Raw genomic sequence first — 15,469 nt, forward strand, 5'->3', positions numbered from 1 at the left:
TCATTCAATCTCTTTCTTAGTGTAATTTTTGTTACCATATGACTGTAATTTGTTTATATTTTTTCTCATAGGATATTACTTAGATGCCAAAATATTTTTATCAGAGGTTCATAAATAATCTTCCTAAAATTGCATGGCTCATAGATCCAGAAGGAATCAATTTAAAATATATTTAACCAAACATAAGTAATGGTTGTTTTGAATATGAGACACACTATTTTGAAGTTCTACAAAATGGATTTTGGTGCTTGGTTACTCTTGAAGTACAAAGAGGAATGACTTTTCAAAATGAAAATCTTTGATTTGGAATTGGAAGAAATCACTTACATAAGAACTCACATAAACATATTCTTGTGTGACATGTTTGACCAAGTATTTTTGGATATAAAACATAATCCAATATGTTTGTCATTTTATTTTCAAACACATTCTATTCATTGTATGATTCTTATGATATAATATAAAGGGACAATTGCAAACTGATTTTGATGAATCAAAGTGGTCTAATATTCCCCTGATTTTGGATACCATTGATCCCCAAGAGGTATGTTTTCAATTTTTTATTTTATTGAATTGATACCCAAGAGATTTTTTCATGTATTGAATTGTATGCAAACATCCAACTACATACACTTCCCACCCCAAAACCTCAATCAGTATCTCATGAACCTCAATATCATCCCCAATCCCATTATTCACATACATCCGATGCAACCCAAGACACTTTTGCTTTAACTCAACCACAACAAAATTTATTTGAATCAAACACATTTTCTTTTACTTAACTTCTTTCTGCATCATTTTCCACCAACTTGTTAGACTCACAAACATTTGATGCTGCTAAGGATCAACCTCACCCATATTTGAGTACCCCTACAATAGAGCCTACTTCATTAACCCAACCAAATGAGTCTGAGTTTATAGCAGTCTGGCTTACCTAACGAAGAACTCGATTCCTTTATTGAGGATGAAGATGACGTTCTATGCAATCAACCCCAGGAAGATGATGAGGAAGAAGATGAACTTGTTTCACCAATAAAAACCGCCCCACCATACTACATACCACCACACATGCATAATTTTAAAGATTCTGAATACGGCCATAGCTTGGATTACGAAGAAGTTGAACATTCGGTGTGGACTCACTTTGAAGGGATGCGTTTTCTAACAAAAAAAGAAGTACAACATGCTTTGCAGCTATATCATGTGAGCAAATGAGCTAACTACAAGATACAATTATCGAACCCAACAAAGCTAATTGTCATTTATAATGACAATAGTTGTGCTTGGAGGTCTAAGGCATCATACATTCTTGCAAGTAAGCAGTGGGAAATAAGAAAGCTCTATGAACCCCACACATTTTCAAATCCATCAATCTCACAAGATCGTGCAAAGTTGTCGTATCTACTCATCAATATAAGCATCCACACATTGATTGAAAACAATCCATCAACTTCAGTGTCATCCTTGATATCACACATCAAAAGGCCATTGAAAACATCTATGAGAACTAGGAATGATCGTTTCACGATTTACTGAGATTGTTTCAAGCTATGCAACAATTTCTTCCTAGTATGGTCGTAGAGAAGGAAACACTGCCAATGCCACCACATGGAGGTCAAATAGTAGACCATTTTGTGAAATTCCATCATCTTTTTTGGAGTTTCAGAATGTGTATCGATGGGTTTCAATATTGCAAGCCCATGGTTTAGGTCGATGAAACATGGTTATATGGTAAGTGTAAGGGGATCCTCCTTGTGGTAGTTGCACAAGATGACAACAACAAAATCATTCCAATAGCCTTTGTCGTTGTCAAGAGTGAAACAACGGAAGAATGACTTTTCTTCCTCCAAAATTTAAAAAGGCATGTCACCTTACAACATGGTCTGTTTTGATTTCAGACTTTCAAAATATTGAAATTGTATGTTTATAATTATTCATCATATCCAAGGAAAAAGCCTACGTTCAATCACTGCTATAACATTTTGAGGGAGGAAGTAGATGGTCATCGAGCAATTAATTGGCTCAATGAGATTCCGCAAGAAAAATGGACTCTTGCATGGGATGGTAGTTGACGATGGGACACATGACCACCAATCTTGTTGAGTCGATTAATTCGATACTCAAAAAATCAAGAAATCTTCCAATAAGTGCGCTAGTAAAATCAGCATATCTAAGGTGTAACACATTGTTCAATAAAAGAGGGAGAAAAGTCACAACAATGGTTACATTTGGCCAAGTTTATATGCAAGTACTAAACAAGGTCATCGAAGACGCACAGAGAAAGGCAAACGCTCACATTGTTCTTGAGTTCGATCGATGTGACACACTGTTCTTGGTCCATGAGATAATAAACTTGAGAGAGGATCAATCCACTAGAAATTTCACAGTCAGGTTGGATGAAAAGTGATGTAACTATGACAAATTCCAAAGATTGTGCATGTCTTGTTCTCATGTTGTTGGTGCTTGTAAGCCCACTCATCATGAGTACATGAACTACATATATCCTGTGTATACATTGGAAAGTATCTCCAAGGTATACAAATGATTGTTTGGAGGATTGCACAACAAAGCATATTGGCCACTGTGTCTCAAGCCAATGATTTACGCCAACCCAGACAAGAAAAGAAATTCTAAGGGTCGTCCTATCTTCTCTCATATCCACTCTGAAATGGATATCCGAAAAACATGTCAAACAAAGCGATGTTCCATATGTCACATCCTAGACCATTAAAAAAAATTGCCTCCACCGTGTAGGCTCAAACCAACAACATTAAATTTATGTTATATTCTTTGTATTTTAAAATTTTTTTGTATTGTTTCAAAATTTAAATATTTTGTTCTATTGTTGATATATATATATATATATATATATATATATATATATATATATATATATATATATATATATATATATTGTAATTTAAATATTTTAGTTCAATTCAACGTTTTGGTTACATATTTTTTAAATTTCAAATATGTATTTTAATAATCAAATAAAATAAAAATGCAAAGGAATGAAAACACTCTATATTTCTTTTTTATAGTTTTAGTATCAAAATATTTTATAGTTTTTATGCGAATAATGAAACTACACTACACTACTCATAGAGTCATGGTCAATCAATCAATTATTACACCAAAAGAACTTTAATAGAGTCATATGAAATGTATGTTAGGGTGTGCTATTGTCCAATCTTTTTTATTTTAAAAATGTAAAAGTAATTGAATACTAAATATTGTTATTTTTAACTAAAAAAATTTTAAATCAACTTTATTTCATTTTAGTAAAATATTTTAAATAAATCTATTTAATAATTGGAATACGAATTAGAAAATAAAATATAAGAAGGGATTGTTTAACATAATGTGTGTAAGTGTTGCCAATACTTTACCTATTATTTTACATCCTTAAGTATTATTTAAAATAAAGAATCATAATTTATTTTATAGTTAATTATATATAAAAAGATTGTGTGTGTGTGTGTGTGTGTGTTTTATCTTATATTTAATTAGTTATATAAAAATATTTTGCTAGTATAATATGCATATTATAACTTTTTTTATCCATATACATATTAGAATTTTAGTCACATTATTTTATATAGAATGAATATAACAAAGAAAATATTTTTAATTCATAAATCTTACACTTCTTTCCTTAAAGAAACTTGGTGAATGATGTTGCTTTAACTTTTGCTTCTATTTCTATTGACCTTTTGTGCTTAAATATGTCTATGATATTAAAATTAAGCGAACCTAAAAGTAATAAATAAACCAAGATAAAACAAAAAAAAAGAGAACTAATTAAATTTCATATATAATGAATAATTACACTTTTTACGCATGAATAATTACAATTGAGAACCATTAGATTTGCCTAAAGTTTGCAGGCATGTAGATAGTAAATGAATTTTCAAATGAAAGCTATTTAAGACTAGATAATCAATAGAAAAAACAAAGACTAGAGTGATCATCGATCAAAGGGTTTACAAAGGGTACTTCGGTACTTATTCACACCAATAACAAATGCTACCAATATGAATGTTATTAAAGTACCTGAATAGTGTAAAGGATAAAACTGAGTCTTTTGAAAACTATTAAAAACTTTTTTGAAACAGATGCCAATGGACGAAGGATTTCGTCCAAGGGGTTCGAAACTAATTTTCTTAGAAAACCAGTTCACAAAACTTGGATAAGATAGTGTAGAAGTGACTTAAAAAAAAGAATAAGTTATGTAAAAGCAGTAATGAAAACACAAAAGGTTTTATACTGGTTTACCCCAACTCTTGGGCTACTTCCAATTCTCCTTCAAACCTTGAAGGGTCCTACTAATCAAATCTTTGATTACAACCAAGTATTTTCTATGTCACTTCTGGCTATAACGAGTACTCTCTAAGCCACTCCTGGCACTACACTTAATCTCTCTCTAAGATTAAGAACCAAATATTCTTTGTCACTGAGCCACTCCTGGCTTTCAGAAACAATATATGTTTGATGGAAAATGTATTCTAATAACTCAAAGAGTGTTTACACAATAGGCTCGAATACAATTAAACTCGTTGACTAAGTAGAGCTTAGATTCACTCAATTTGCTCAACTTTCTTTCATCCAATGGATTGACAGCGTTACAACACTTATTTGTTTTGTCTCAGAATATTTTCTTTGTAATTTGGCAACCTTAACATGAACAACTTTAGGCTTTATATAACTTCAGTGCTTTGATCCGTCTTTGATCCGTTGAGAGATCCTAGCTAGTCATTGTCTAATAGCTTTGATGTTTGACCCAAGACTGTTAAGGAGTTGCTACGTGCACCCAGCATTATTGCTGGGGCACCCAGCAAACAGTGAAGTGGCGAAACTGCCCTTCAGGAATTCTTCTTCCGAAAGGCGCTTTTTTCGGAAACATTTCGGAAAATCTTTTTCCGGAAATTTTCCGAAAAAACCTTCTTCCGGAAGAAGAATTTGTGATTTCCGGAAGTACTTAGAAACTACTTCCAGAAGAACGTCATCCGGAATGTTTCCGGAAGAAGCTTCTTCCGGAAGAAGGTTCTTCCGGAAGTTTAGTTTTTTTTTAAAAATAATATTTTTAAAATAATTTACTTTTAATGAATAAACTAAATTATAAAATAATTAATATTATTATACATAAATAATTAAATAATTAGTGAACGTAATTATGACTAATATTTATAATTTTTTTTACGCGCATGTAAAATATTAATATATTAATTTGTATGACAATTTAGTATAATTTAAACCATAAAAATTAATTAATTCGTAAATTTTATTAAAAATATAATTTTTTTATTATGATAACATTTAGTTTCTATTACAAAAGTTAATATATAATAAAAAAATGATTATTTTTTTATAACAAAGTGAAGAAAAAATAATTTTCATTTTATAATAATAAGTAAAAATAAAATAATATTTAATGCATATGTAATGACGATTTTGCCCCTGTGTAATTTTCTTTAAATTTACGCGTTGCGGGGTTGGATTTCACGCTTACTCACTTTTTTTACTGCTTCTTCCTTCCTGTTTTCTTTCGGTGGTTGCTGTTGCTTTCGGTTGCTTTTGGTGGTGATCCCTTGCACTTTCCATTGGTGGTCCCGTGAAGTATTTGAAGATTTAGTGGTCCCGGTGAAGCAGGTGTTCTGTATTTGAAATTTTGTTAGTCGTTGTTCTTCCTATTTTGTCGGAGGTAAGCATTTATGAGTATTTTTTTTCGTTTTCCGGCTAGTTTTTAGAGAAGAAAAACAGTAAAAAGCTGTATCCGGAAGAAATTTTAGGCACACCAGGAGGAAGTTCCGGAATGAGAATGTTAGTAACTTCCGGAAGTAAGTTCTTCCGGAATGTTCAATTATTAGAAAATTTTTTTATTTCTGTTTTAAATTATATATATATATATATATATATGTGTGTGTGTGTGTGTGTGTGTGTGTGTGTGTGTGTGTGTGTGTGTGTGTGTGTGTGTGTGTGTGTTGTGGATTATTGTTTTAATTAGGTGTAATGGTATAATATTAAATGATTTAGGTAAGTTAATTGTATTTTGTTGTAGTAGAAAAATGTTTTATTAGTTGTTTATTATAGTGATAAGGTTAGTTTAAGTAAATAATATAGTTATAAATTTAGAATATATTTGTATTAGTTGTTAGTATGTTTGTTAGTTAATAAGTAGTCAATTTATGGATGTGGTTATATGATAATTTGAATATACATTGTGTATGATGCATATGTGTTGTTAATATTTTTGTTATTTAAGGTGTAGTAAATTTTTGGATGTGGTTATATGATAATTTCAATGTACTTGTGTATGATGCATATGTCCTTAAGATGGACGAAGATCAATGGAGGTATGACTTTGCGATGTCACAAGAAGTTCATATGGATTATGATTATGATAATCAAGAAGAATGTGGGGTGAATGAACCACATGTGGATTGTTCAAATGCTTTTAATACGTCTCAGGTAATCATAGATAATTTGAGTCATTTGGTTGAATTGATGTTTTGTATGAAAATTAAAATGTTAGGGTTGCGTTGTAGGTATTCGCTACTTGAGATGAGTTTTGCAATGGGCTCAAACAGTTGCCCATGAAAATGGATTTGTTGCAGTGATTATGAGGTCTGACACAGAGACCGGTAGCAGAGGAAGAAGTTCATTTGTCTTAATTGGGTGTGAAATGAGTGGTACGTACAAGTGTAGAAATAAAGAATTCGTTAGAAAAGACACCGGGAGTAGGAAATGTGGTTGTCCCTTCAGACTTCGTGGGAAACCAGTGCATGGAGGGGAAGGTTGGATGGTGAAGTTGATCTGTGGGATTCACAATCATGAATTGGCGAAGTCCTTAGTTGGACATCCATACGCCGGGCGACTGACTAAGGAAGAAAAGAAAATTATTGCTGATATGACAAAGTCGATGGTGAAACCGAAAAACATCTTGCTAACGTTGAAGGAGCACAATGCCGACAGTTGCACCACGATAAAAAAAATTTACAATGCAAGAAGTGCATATCGTTCTTCAATAAGAGGAGCTGATACCGAAATGCAGCATCTGATGAAGCTTCTCGAACGTGATCAATACATTCATTGGCATAGATTGAAAGATGAAGTTGTGGTGCGTGATCTGTTTTGGTGTCACCCAGATGCAGTAAAGTTATGCAATGCATGTCATCTGGTGTTTTTTATAGACAGTACCTACAAAACAAACAGGTACAGACTCCCACTACTTGACTTTGTTGGAGTGACACCAACGACGATGAGATTCTCTGCTGGGTTTGCATATCTGGAGGCTGAGCGTGTTAATAATATTGTATGGGCTTTGGAACGATTTCGAGGCCTATTTTTAAGAAACGATCGCCTCCCTCTTGTTATTGTCACTGACAGAGACCTAGCCCTGATGAATGCAGTGAAAACTGTGTTTCCCGAGTCTACTAATTTGTTGTGCAGGTTTCATATCGATAAGAATGTGAAGGCGAAGTGCAAATCTTTAATCGGGGAAAAAAATGTGTGGGACTATGTAATGGATAACTGGGGTACTTTGGTTGATTGTCCGTCCGAACACGAGTTCCATGAGTCACATCAGAAGTTTCAAGTTACTTGTTCGCCTTGGCCGATGTTCATTGACTATGTTAATGACACATGGATTATCCCCCACAAGGAAAAATTTATTACAGCATGGACGAATAAGGTCATGCACCTAGGCAACACAACAACAAACAGGTATTAAGAACTTATTTTATTTGTTAGTAAGGATTAGTATTAAATGGTATTTAATTGTTGTATATTTTCATGTTTGTTGTGTATTTTAAATGTAGGGTTGAATCAGCTCATTGGGATCTCAAAAGAGTACTACAAAATAGCGTTGGAGACCTATGTAGTGTTTGGGATGCCATGAACAACATGATCATGCTGCAACACGTCGAAATTAAAGCATCCTTTGAAACCAGTACGCATGTGGTTGGTCATGTATATAAAAAAACCTTATACAAGAGACTTCTTGGGATGGTTTCAAGGGATGATTTAAATCAGATTGCTTCTGAGGTTGACCGTCTACGTTATCTCGGCAACAATGTCTCTTCTTGTGGTTGTGTGATGAGAAGCACGCACGGTCTTCCTTGTGCATGTGAGCTTTCTAGGTATACTGCTGGCAGCATCCCATTGGAGTCAGTCCATCTTTTCTGGAAGAGACTTTGCTTTTCAGACCAAGGGTTATGTGAGACGGAAGTCACCATCAAGGAAGAGATAGAGATCATATCTAAAAGGTTTGATGAACTTGATGTGGCTGGCAAAGTAACTCTGAAGAGTAAACTTCGAGAAATTGCATACCCTGATCATAACTCTATGTGCCCTCCTCCGTCAAAGGTAAACACTAAAGGTGCACCGAAGAAACCGATGAAAAGAAGTCAAAGATCCACAAAGCGTGATCCGTCTTACTGGGAGTATGTTGATGCTTTTCATTCTGTTCAAAGCAGCAACTCTCCAGTGAAACGAAGTGCATCATGTTCTCAACCGCCTCAGCCAACAAGGATCATCCCGATGTTTGATCAATTTGCATCATTCTTTCAAGGTTTCATTTGTGACGTTGTGGATGTGAAAGCGGACGGTAACTGTGGATATCGGTCCATTGCCGCTTTATTAGGTATGGGGGAAGATTCGTGGCCGTTAGTGCGTAATGAATTGATTAAAGAACTTGGCAGGTGGTCGCATGAGTACATGAACCTCTTCGGTGGCACAGAGAGATTTGAACAATTAAAGTTGTCCCTACTTGTTGATGGCTTTTCAAAGGTATGTTTTTAGGTTAATTTTTTTTAATAACAATGTTTAAATTACTTACATGTGTATGTTTGGTTCATTCAGGTTAATGTGGACAAGTGGATGGATATAACAGACATGGGATATGTCATTGCTTCACGGTATAACGTAATCCTTGTATCGTTGTCCCGACAACAAAGCATGACATTTTTCCCTCTTAGAAGTCAACCACCACCTGATTCTTCTGGCCACCGCATCATATGTGTCGGTCACGTGTTTGGAAATCATTTTGTTCAGGTACATTGAATATAGTTAGTATAACAATTATGCAATGACTTCGCTGGTTCGTTTGGCACGGTCAGCGCATGATATAATGTTTGTTCATGTACAACAGGTTTATTTGAAATACCATTGTCCCTTACCGCCTCCAGCGCTGTTGTGGTCAAGCAATTGTTATTCTCAGGCAAAGCAGTGGGCAATTCCATATATTAGTAGAATGCAGCAATACACAAGCTTGATATCATTCAAAACACACTATGTAGACCTAAATGAAGACTAAACATACATTGTTTATGTAATTGTATTCATTATGCGATATAATTTGTTGTAACCCGTTACTAACCAATTAATATTATCAAGTACTCGTTTGGTTAAGCAAGGAAATTGTTGGTCCAACAAAAATCATTTACGCGTGCAGCATACATCATTGTCATAATTGACAACACATAATGACATGCATGCGTATTACAGTTTGAGCGTGACAACACATTGGCTGACTTGAGTACACATTCTGAAACTAGCAGTCGCTCGACAACACATTGGCTGACTTGACTACACATTGGCGACAACACATTGGCTGACTTGACTACACATTTACACGTGTCTATTTTTTTGTAAACAAAGTTAAATAATGGCTCGGTCACAACCATCTATATATATGGCAGACTAGGCTACTAAATCACACATTATCTTGCTTTCAAATAGTCTCCCAACTGATACACAAACTATGGCATTTTTAGGAGAAACTAGCAGTCAGACGATTGTCAACTCAAGGTTGGCTTTCATTTATCCAAATGGATCGATTATTCACAATGATACTGGGGTTTACTTCCAAACTTCAACTCCGGTGCCCATTCGAGTACCAAATAGGTGTGATTTTGCAAGCCTAAAAACCATAATACACAATACCCTTCAGCTATCCGACAAACAATTTTTGGATGAAATTCACTACCGGAAGCCATTCACCGATACAGGTAACCAAATTCGCTTTGAGTGTATAAAATTGATAAATGATGACGATGTCAACACAATGTTAATGTGTAATGATCAATTTTCTTGTGTTGGTCCGATTGAGTTATTATGCACCGTTGGAAGAACACCAGATGGAATAATAAACTTACTTGAACGCATTATGCCTCGTACTCATGACGCGATCCTGTATTACAACGGGAAATGGAACATGCCACCGCAGAACAAATTTGTTGGATGCGCGTTCACAGGAAAAAATCCTAAGAAATTTCAAATTCCTTCAACATGTACCATCGATGAACTCAAGAATTTAATCAAGCAAGTTGCACCTAAAGGGATTCCCCCTCTTGGAATTCACGAATCACAAACGGTAAGACGATTGTTTTTCCGCCAACCAGCTCGATTTGCGTATTCAGATACGGTTATAAAATATGAAATAAATGAGCTGATCACCAACGAAGAACTGCTGAAGGTGTTAGTACAATCTAACTACTGGAAAAAATATGGACCAATAGAAATTTTAGCTGTCTTTACTAAATATGTTGTGAAAATCGAAGACGAGGTCACTGGGACGTCGCTAAACAACTGAATGTGATGTTTAATTTTTTGTTTTTTCGTTGATGTAACCTTTATCTATTTACGGCGTGTTTAATTCCCATAATAAAGTTGAATGTGTTGTTTCAGTGGTCCAAAAAATTAATTGTTAAAAGGGTCCATTTCCTATTTTTTTGGATTTTCAGGCTTTGTTTTGACGTGTTAGTTGACGGAACCGGGGGACGAGACTATTTTTTTTGGGTTCTTTGACGTCCAAACATGAGAAATGGCCACCCTCCATTGTCTCAGGGCACTGCCACACCCACGCAAGAAAATCCTAAACATGGGTACTTGAACATGGAAAAAGGGTCCATTTCCTATTTTTTTGGATTTTCAGGCTTTGTTTTGACGTGTTAGTTGATGGAACCGGCGAACGCGACTATTTTTTTTGGGTTCTTTGACGTCCAAACATGAGAAATGACCGCCCTCCATTGTCTCAGGGCACTGCCACACCCACGCAAAAAAATCTCAAACATGGGTACTTGAACATGGATATTTTTTAAAGTCATCCTTGTAGTATCTTATATGGCGATTTCATTGTCATGTAATTTTTTTTTAATATTTAGTTTTTGGTACGACCTTATATATTAATGGTGTAAATTATGATCGAATCATAATTTATTATATATCATAATTACTTTACAAATCTTACTAACACATAATTATGAATTATGAATTATTAATGATTTTAAAAACATTTATTTTTTTTGTAATTCTTACAAACAAAACTCATGATTCTAGGTTCACTTTTTTTAAAAATAAATTTAAAACAACCGTAAACTTCGCTTAAGGACCACAAACAACCGGAATAATAAACTATATTATAAAATAATAAACTGTGCAAAACACGTCAACTATATTAAACAAAAACTGTAATAATTACAAATATTCATGTCAACTACAACACAAAAAATAAATACAATGATCAATGGTCCGTGCGGCGTCTCTGATGAGCCCTGACAGTCCCATCAGCACTGGGTCCCCCTCTCGCGATCGTCAGGCAATCCTGCATAATGTCATATAACTCTATGTCTGCAGTGACTATCCTAAGGTTGAGCACACGCTCCAACCTCTGTGCAATCGCCTCATATCCCTCGTAATCATCCTGTCAAAGTCATTAAAAACATTTATTATGAAATTTAAAATAAACAACAACTCATAAAACATTAAACGCGCAAATAATCTTACCACATGTGGAGGGGGGTCAAATGCCACTGGAACCTGGGGGCTGGGCGGCTGTATGTAGTCCTTAGGGTCTGCAACTGGTGCATCCCTCTACTGGTCACCTGCCTGGGTCGGTGTAATGAATGGGTGAGATATGCGGAAAAACCACTCCATGTAATCCGCAGATACCTGCCCAGGCATTAGACAAAGCTGACCCGCAGGTAGTAAGTGATCTACAAACTGCATCCACTTGTCATCTATCTGATCGTGTGACAATCGTGCACTAATAGGCGGCGGAGGGATGCTCTGGATGTAGCCGAACTGGCGTACCACCCTCTCCGGTCGAACCGTGATGACCATAGGACCCCATCTAAGCTGACCCTGGAAAGATGAAATCTCCTGAAACGCCCTAACCCCCCGATGCTCCGTGTACGGCAACCAGGACACATATGTGACGGTCAAACCATCACAACGTGCCCTATAGGGTGCTCCTGTGATTCCCTTCATGTGCGTCTTCGACATCAACCACCGGGAAGCACGTGGGGACGTCTCCTGGTATGTATCGTCACTCACGCACTGGTGCACACTAGGGAAGTGCTCATAGATCCAGCACTACACAATAATTGAGGTTAACATAACATAAAAACATGTTTAAATCATAATCGAATGTAACATATTAATAAACACAAAATTTACCTGAAGTAGCGTCAAGTACCCCGCAAGCTGTCGGGTGGTGGTCCTACAAGCCTCATCTAACTGGTCATACATATGAACCAGCGCGGCAACCCCCCAAGCGTAACCACCACTATGAGCGAGGTCCCGGAAAGCGTCAAGGTGGACCACATGCACGTATGTTGCACTCTTATTAGCAAAAAGAGTGCAACCGACAAGGTGCAGCAGATAAGCGCGAGCTGCGACAATCCACCGCCGGGCCTGACATCTCGTCTCATAAATGTCACGAACCCATCCTAATCGTACATATGCTCCACGTGTGAGTGTTGTCTCGGCTCTGGCCTCCTCGGCAGACACTTCCAGCAACTCCATAAGCAAAAATCTGGCCTCCTCCGTAGAAAGAGCGTGGAAACTGTGCAAGGTGCTAGTGATGGGCAAATGTAGGATGGACGACACATCATCCAATGTGATCATCAGCTCTCCTACAGGAAGGTGGAAGGTGCTAGTCTCACTGTGCCACCTCTCCACAAATGCGGATATAAGTCCAGGATCGCCAGTAATAACTGAACAATCTATCAGTGGACTTAATCCTGTGGCAGCCACCAGGCCTTCAATCTCAGGCACTGGCCTCCCAATCAATGTCACCTTCCTCCTATGTGACACTAACTTCAAATCAGGACGTTCCTGATTTGAAGTACAAATTATACAATTATTAAAAAAAAATTAATCATAAACAAATAAATCAACAATGACAAGTAATTAACAAATTAAAATACATGTCCACTCCAAACGACATGCGCAACATGCTCGACAAATGATGTGAGCACTGACGGGTCACGTGGACCACCAGGGAATCCCTCAGCAGCATCATCACCATCTGACCCCTCACCATTATCAGCACCCTGTGCGTCCGCACGCATCTCAGGTGCCTCCGTAGGCTGCTCAGGGACATCGTCAGTCATGTCAGCGACGTCCTCAGCCATATCACGTCCCTCCGTAGTCATCTGATGAACGCGTAGCCTACGGGCTGAGGCAGTAGGCCTACGCCTCTCGGGAACATCGGCAGCATCCTCGTCAGCAGGTCTATCTCTGCCTACAACTCTACCTATGGCACGACCTAAACCTCGTGTTCTGGCCATGATCTGCAAATCATGTCGAACACGTACTTTTTTCGGTCAAAATATACACAATTTTCTTTATAAAAAAAATAACTTTATTTATAAACAAATATAACTAACTTAAATCAAATAATTTTCTTTATAAAAAAAAAAAAAGAAACTTCATTTCTAAAAAAAACACAACTACATTATTTAGTAAACATCCACAACTTAATTTAAAAAAAAAAATAAACAACTTCATTTATAAAAAAAAACACAACTAATATAAAAATAATTCATTACTAAACATCCACAACTTAATTTAAAAAAAAAATTCCATTTATAAAAAACCACAACTAATGTAAAAACAAATTCATTAGTAGACATCCACAACTTAATTTAAATAACAATTTAAAAAACTTCATTTGTAAAAAAAACACAACTAATGTAAAAAAAAAAATTATTTAGTAAACATCCACAATTTTTTTAGAAAATAAAATACTTCATTTATAATAAAAAAAAAACTAATTAATTATAAAAAAATTAGTATTTTTATAAAACTTCCAAAACACACAACTTTAATTATAAAAATAAACAACTTCATTTTTAAAGAAAAAACACTAATTTTAAAAAATAAACAATAAACAAAAACAAACACAATTACTTTTATAAACAAAAAAATAAATAATTTACAAATTAATATTTAGTAAAAATACACAATTTAAATTATAAAAAAAACATGACATCAAAAACCCAAACCTCATTTTTCATAAAATCTCAAAAACAAAATAACCAAAATAAATACAATAATTCATTTTAAAAAAAAAACAAAACAATTTGTGTTTAAAAATTTTTTTTTTAAAAAAACAAAAAAACACTTTCCGGAAGAAGTGGTTCTTCCGGAATCATTCCGGAAGAAACACTTCTTCCAGAAAGTTCTTCCGAAAATTTGAAAGTTCTTCCGGAATTCTTCCGGAAGAACCACTTCTTCCGGAAAGTTTCCGGAAGAGGTGTTCCGGGAGTCTTCTGGAAGAAGTGTTCTTCCGGAAGACGTTTGGTTACTTCCGGAAGAACACTTCTTCCGGAAACTTTCCGGAAAAGGTTCTTTCGAAACTTCCGGAAGAACTCCTAACGGGTCTTCCGGAAGACTCCGCCGTCAGCCATTTTCCCCATTTTTTCCGGCGTCTCCTGCTCTCGTCTTCTACCCTAAGGTTCCGCTAACCTAAGGTTCTTCTAACCTATCCTAAATGCTACAACTACAGTGCATAATAAAAGCAAAGGGAAGATTAGGGACACCTACCTCGAACGGAAATGGCGTCCAACCGAAAGAAGCAGCAGCTGGGCTCACGGTGGAGGAGAAGGCTCGCGGAAGAGGTAAGCAAAGGAAGAAAAGCAGAAGCAAGAAGAAGAGGCTGAGTGATTCCGGGAGAGGAGAGGGAAAACTATTTAAATGTTTTAAACTTTTTTAATGAAGGGTAAAATGGTAGTTTCAATAAACTGCTGGGTGCACCAGCAATATTGTTGGGTGCACCTAGCATATCCCAAACTGTTATTGTGCAAAGATTGAGAGAGAGAGTGGAGACCACAAACACTTTTTGCAACATTTAGAGAAATACATTTTGTCAGTGTCACCTAGTGCTCCTAGCTAACTTACATCGTATAAATCAAAATACACGTTAACAACATAAGACAAAAGGAATTAAAAATGTCAAGACAAGATAATTTAAATCTTTCTTTTTGTGCGCTTTGGCACGAGTTTCTTACTGAACATATAGATATTACTTTTTTGTGATTAGTTTGAACTCATTTTTGTATAGGGCAACAGAAATGATTACTGGGAATAGAATTAACTCTCCCTTTTACTTTTGATATGTCCTAAAGGCCAAAGGTTCTTTTAATTGTATTCTTATCCGTTGTTCTTTAAATAATGACAC

The sequence above is a fragment of the Glycine max genome, chromosome 18, assembly GCF_000004515.6.
Source record: "Glycine max cultivar Williams 82 chromosome 18, Glycine_max_v4.0, whole genome shotgun sequence".
In the NCBI taxonomy this organism is placed as follows: Eukaryota; Viridiplantae; Streptophyta; class Magnoliopsida; order Fabales; family Fabaceae; genus Glycine; species Glycine max.